We start from the raw sequence: 6188 nt of genomic DNA, 5'->3' as shown, positions 1-6188 counted from the left end.
GGTTTCAGGCACCAGCTCCGCCCCGTGCAGCTGTCCGGCGGGGTTCACGCGGTGCGCTGGCCGCTGCCTGACCCGGCTGGAAGTGGCCGTCATTCAAGCGGAGGCAGAGGCCGGCTGTCAACAGTTCGGGGCTCACCTGGCCTTACCCCGCTCTGAGGCCGAAAACCAGTGTGCTAAAGATCTGGCCGATGGGGTTAATGTTAGGCTCGGGGTGACTGACAGGGACTGGGCATATGAGGCGTCTGACGGCTGCGGTGATGTTACGATTCCCCCCTCCTGGTGGAATCAAGGTGCACCCAGTCACCGTGGGAGTGCGGTAACAGAATGCATGCAAATTTCTTATCGTGGTGGCTGGGAAGACACTAGTTGCTCTGCTCTGATCAAGCCTCTATGCCAGATGGGCATGTGTCATCGGCATGAATGCCAGTAACAAGGCGCACCAGCATTGTGTTGCTCCCAGTGTCCAAGGGTTTAGGGTTGGATATATATCATAAATGAAATTTCCTGGTTTGGGTAGATATTTTTCAGCTAAATCTGTCGTGTCCTAAGCCTGTCACAATAGGTCTAGTGATTGTCGCATTACTAGTGTAACTAACAATTCATCTTTGCTTAGAGGCAACTGAAGACTTGTTCGTGATCGCCCAACTGCAGCGATCCATTAGTAGCCTGCGGGCACTTTGCACTAACCAGCAGGGATAACGAGTAGCTAAATGCTGTGTAATTAGACCAGTGCAAGCCGGGTCCGCTGCAGTCTGCCCATAGTGCAATGGAGCTGGCAATTGTTTGGGACAATGCCGCCGCCTTAACGATTTCGAACCTTCAGGTCACGTTTTGTCAACACAGGCATGAATCCATCCCCAATTTCCCACAATTTGGACCAAAGGCTCTTTGAAAGCATGGGCCAAGTCTTCTCTGACTCGCCCCCACGTCCAGGATACACATATAGAAAACCTAAACAAGGGTGAAAAAGTGCCTTTTATGTCACCGACAAAGTTGGAATCGTTTGATTATCACCTGGGGTCAAATCTTTCCGAAACCGTTGCAATACAAGTCTGAATGCAATATACCTCTTAGTGCAATAAATCAAAAAAGTAAAGAGAAATGAACTGCAACGTGGCATAACCATCGAGCATTTTAGCTTCGGGAGTTCATTGGCACTGAAGTTCCATTTACTGGCCGTCAAACACTGAATAAAGAATGGAAGGACACAATAAAGGACACGTTGAATGGAGAAACACTGATCCTGACCTCCCAGAATTATCAGATAAAGACACTTAAAACAGAACCAGCCTAAAGGCGTGTAGCTTCCTGTTCGGTTAGGGAGAGGGCATTGTTCATCTTAACTATTGATGTATTTTCCTATTTTTGTTTATAATTTTCCGAACATTATTTTTCATTAATCAACATTAATCAAAATTTTCAGACTGAGCCCCGAACTGATTTCGAGCATCTCCATTACTGCTCTTAACTATGAAAGGTGAGTCAAATCTATTAAGAGAATTGTTTAAAGTGTATTTCGTAGGCAGGCTCAGCAAATTTTTCCTGCCCCCCCCCCTTCCCAATCCCTCAACCCTAGGCATTTTGCAAAACTGGATCTATTTGGTCGTACCTTTACCGATAACATGGCTCTACAACTACCTAAAATAATATCACTTTTGTTTTTGGGATGTCATCGTACAATCAGCTGTAAGCGTTGGCGATATTCATTACCTTGCCATAATCATTGCCGGTGCAGAACTCGCAGTTCCCAACATGATTCCAATTATTTAGAGCAAAACCCATACAATCCTGGTATCCACAGCTCTAAACGATATTTTTGAACACCTCTAGCGCCTTCGTTTAGCTCTATATGCAAAATGATGACAACTAAAAACGGTTTACTTCATGCCTGTCCATCCATCAGTGCGCTAAGTTCAAAGTGCATCGGGGAAGGTGAGAGGCTCACACCAGCAATGCTCGGCCTCGTACCTCAAGGCCGCTGCTCTTCTCAGTAGCGGGAAGTCCACATGAATCCTTGACATGTGTCGCTCTAAAGATATCCGTTTACCTTTGAAGCTAAGGCTTAGGTATCCACAAACGGCAACCCTAAATGGTAGGGTTTTTGAACGATATTGCCTTCAATGGTGTGTTCAACCTTTACATAGGGTTTTGAACTGAAATGAACATCTTGAGATCCTTTTGATGCAGTTTGCGGCCATGCCCTTTTTAAGACCCAAAGCCCTCTGGCTGCTTAGTTGCACGCCCGCTGAAGTGGGAAAAGGTTTATTGGGAGACTACTTCAGTCACCCTGACATTGATGTCGCCATAGAAACGCCATACGATCGCCGCTATATTACAGGCCAATTTCCGCTTATGGTCAAAACAACACGGCCGCTGATACATTCGCGAAAGCGATGATACGACAGGTATGATATAATCTGCTGAAGGTGATTGGCTGTTAGCAAGATTTCGCTGATGTGTGCCTGTCGCGAACGTGAGCGTGAGCACTTTCACGTTGTGCGGCACTCGTCGTCAATGGGGCATTTTCCTCATTTTTTGAGCCATAGGTCAATTATATAATAAAAGAACATCACTGTCTGCAAAAAGGTGCTGCACCGAAAAAAGAATGGCACTCTCCCGTATTTTATCACGCAAAGGACGCGACGGCAAATCTGTTTTTTCTCTGTCTGACGTTTTTCTTCCTCTACCGACGGTATTCCTTACGGACAGCTCGGTTGGTGCTTTGTGCACCGGAAGCAAATACCTTTGCTATGGGCTTGTGGGTCGGTAAGGCACTATGAAATTAGGTAAGTCATTACAACAGTTTTATATATCTATTTTTTTCGCCAATGTTTCACACATCTTGTACGGCAACTTTAAATTCTGAATAAAAACGACGGTCTTATAGCTACAACCTCTTGACTTGTATCACATCGAACCCCGTTGAGACTTGTTTTAAAGGCAGCTCCAAGGTGAAGTGCGATGTTATAACCGAAAACCTATGCGGATATTGTGAGAAAACCTTGAAGTTGATAGTCCTGCGGGCTGGGCCTGGGATCACACTTATTTCACATAGGTGTGTGAACCCAGTGGCTTGAGATGGACTGTGATCACTTGTGTGCGTGTGCAGCGGTTTGTATTGATCTTGATGTGATGGGGATGTGTGCGGGGCGAGGTTTTTGTACTTCTGAGAGAGAACAGTTGTTTTTGGTATTCTTTAAGTCTGATGACTCCCTGGATTCTTGACTCTGATGACTCCCAATTAAATGTGATATATCGATGCCTGCCTCTATCTTTATGTTTGCGTTTCAACATGACAAGGTAGTGACGCGCGCAAACCGACAGAAACACTTTCGTTTATACTGAAGGGATGAACAAAGGCAATTTGCTACTTCAACACGATGTTGTCACATTTGAGCCTATTGAGGTATGACGGGATCTAATCGATCCATTGCATGCCATTTCATTAGCAATTCATTTTGTCAGCAGGGGCAGGTCTGGGCGGCTCATTAATGCACATGCTTGGTATAACTTCACATGATGCGGGCTTGCAAAATTGTCTCCCCTTTGAGAACTCTGAAAATATACTGCTGTATTATTATGGATGCACATAGTACCGTCTCAACAAATTTGGTATGCAGGCAAGCATTGCTTGTGACTCATGAATGTCATGGTCACAGCAGCTTGTGAGAGATGCTGGGTGCTGAGAAAGGTGGAAAAGTGTTGCTGTTGGTTTCTTGGATAGTACTTAATAATACTTGTATCATGAGCCTTGTGTGCACTGCCAGCTTCCTCACTTCCTTACATTTCGACCATCTAACCATAACTACGTGCACTTGTCATGTCTCCCGCCTTGTGCAAGGTCAGCAAGTTTGCAATGTCATTTCACCACATGTAATGTTTCTTTGTTAGACATGCACTGTTACTTTGTGAACAATATTTTTGAGTGAAGCAGGCTGATGGCTGCAGCGTGTTGCATGACTGTGGACGCAGAAGGCGCGTTTGATTTTTTGTCGCCTACGTTTTGTGGATTTCCGAGACAGGCTGAGGAAGTGATGTCACTTACTGGTTGTGTGCCTGCTGGAACTGAATTGTGTATTGTATCATGTGTTTTTGGTCAGTCATATGTCGGATGCAAAATAATACAATAATGCTGCCTGGCCCACCTTTTCAGCATGGAATTGTATTATGAAAGCAGCAGGGATTGCAGAACGATATCATTGTTCATTTTGACATGCTACGGTGTTAACGGCTACGGTTCGGTCGTAGTATGTGTCTGTCCCCTGCTAAGAACTATCCCGATTGAAGGTATGACGCTTGGCAGCATTTCATGGCTTTATGTCTGGTGGAAATAGAGGTAGTCGGATTGTTCTCAGAAAGTTGGGGGTGCTGCATGATAACGAAAAAATCTGAGAAAATTATGAGACGTTCAACATGACTTGTGACGGCATCTGTCATGTTAACGCATTCTTCCTAAATGTTTGCTGAGAGAAAAGGACCGGCGCCAGTGATTGCCATTTAAGTTCACCGCGATTTAGATCATTAATCTCAAAAATGGGCTTATGGGTTCATATATTTAGTCATATGTCGGATGCAAAATAATACAATAATGCTGCCTGGCCCACCTTTTCAGCATGGAATTGTATTATGAAAGCAGCAGGGATTGCAGAACCATATCATTGTTCATTTTGCCATGCTACGGTGTTAACGGCTACGGTTCGGTCGTAGTATGTGTCTGTATGTGTCGTAGTATTATTATATATAATATATATATATATATATATATATATGAACATCATTATGGATTTATGACCATGAATCATTATTTTATGAGTTCAGTAACGTCCCTAAAAGTTGAGAAATCGACGAAGGGTCAATAAAAATAATTGTGCTGAATCTTAAATAGCAATCAGAAGCACTGGTCAATACCTCCAAGAAAACAGAAAACAGGAGTACCTTGAAATGGCAGGTGGCATGACATACAGAGGCATCGCGGGTCACGTAGAGCGCCTGCGATTTTCCCCCAAATTGTTTTCAACAGATTCTTCACGGACCAGTAGCACAGTGAGAACAATCGAGAGTTTTAAAACTGGCACCAAGCGGAATATTGCCCCGATGCGATATTTTGTTATCCATCAAGGTGAGTCAGCATGTTACCCAGCTTGCACTGAAATGTTGACCGATTTAAAGAAAGTCTCTTCGGCTTTTACCTTTCTGTCAATACTTCTTGCTTCGACGCGGATTCCTTCCGGGTGTATTTTATTTTGTAAAGAAGTCCATAGTTCTTACGTCTTCTGGCACAAGTAGTGTATTTTTGTTTAAGTGTCATAACTTGTACTAGTAGCGCGAGGCCACCGCGTGATGTATTGTTGCTAACAACTTGAGTTATCGTGTTGGGAAACGCTTGACAGTGCGAAAGTCCATGGAATAAGGTGTGATCATCCGTGGATTTTGCCGGCATTTTTCATTCACCATTACAGTGCCGTCAACAAAATCGCAGCCTGGCATCACCACGCCGCCCTGCATTACCTTCGCGTCTCCTACACCGGTGCTCCTACGACAATGCATCTGGGGATCGCCACAGAGCACTTCAAGAAGTACTATGAGAAAATATGAAAGGGGATTTTTGTCACGCTGGTTGCAAAAACCAGCGAACATGGGCCTAGGAAACAGGAACCCAAGTGGCATGCCACTCCCATTTGCTAAGTATGCCAAACATAAACTCTATGGCGATGCATTGAAGTTGCCCCAGCCCTACAGTCTCTTAAATGCAGGTTAGCGAATTTGCCCAAGGCCCAGCCACTGCCAAAGGAAGAACTGAGCGGCACCCAGGATCATCATCCGACATGTCGCGTTGAAACTCAGCATTATACATAATAACGCGCCGGGTTTGCACTGGTGTGCGATTAAGGCAGTTTGAGACTATGGAAGTGGTGTGCTGTCCTGGTAGAACATGGGACATTGTGGACATTGCACATTTCGTCAACTATGCCACGAAGCCTCCGAAGGTCGTGGTGCGTGGCGTTAATCAAGATCATATACATCGCGCCATGCAGCCAATTCATCAAACACACGTATGACTCATAATTCGCCGTATTTTACCTAAAACGATTTTTGCGCCCAGCATGCGCTTCATTGAACACACTTGGTGAGGGCACAAAAGAAACGGAAGGGGAGGGGGGGAGGGCGAGAACACAGCTATATATTTT

The sequence above is a fragment of the Pollicipes pollicipes genome, unplaced genomic scaffold (genome assembly GCF_011947565.3).
Source record: "Pollicipes pollicipes isolate AB1234 unplaced genomic scaffold, Ppol_2.1 Scaffold_4881;HRSCAF=5763_pilon_pilon_pilon, whole genome shotgun sequence".
Classification (NCBI taxonomy): domain Eukaryota; kingdom Metazoa; phylum Arthropoda; class Thecostraca; order Pollicipedomorpha; family Pollicipedidae; genus Pollicipes; species Pollicipes pollicipes.
This window is presented reverse-complemented; position numbering follows the sequence as displayed.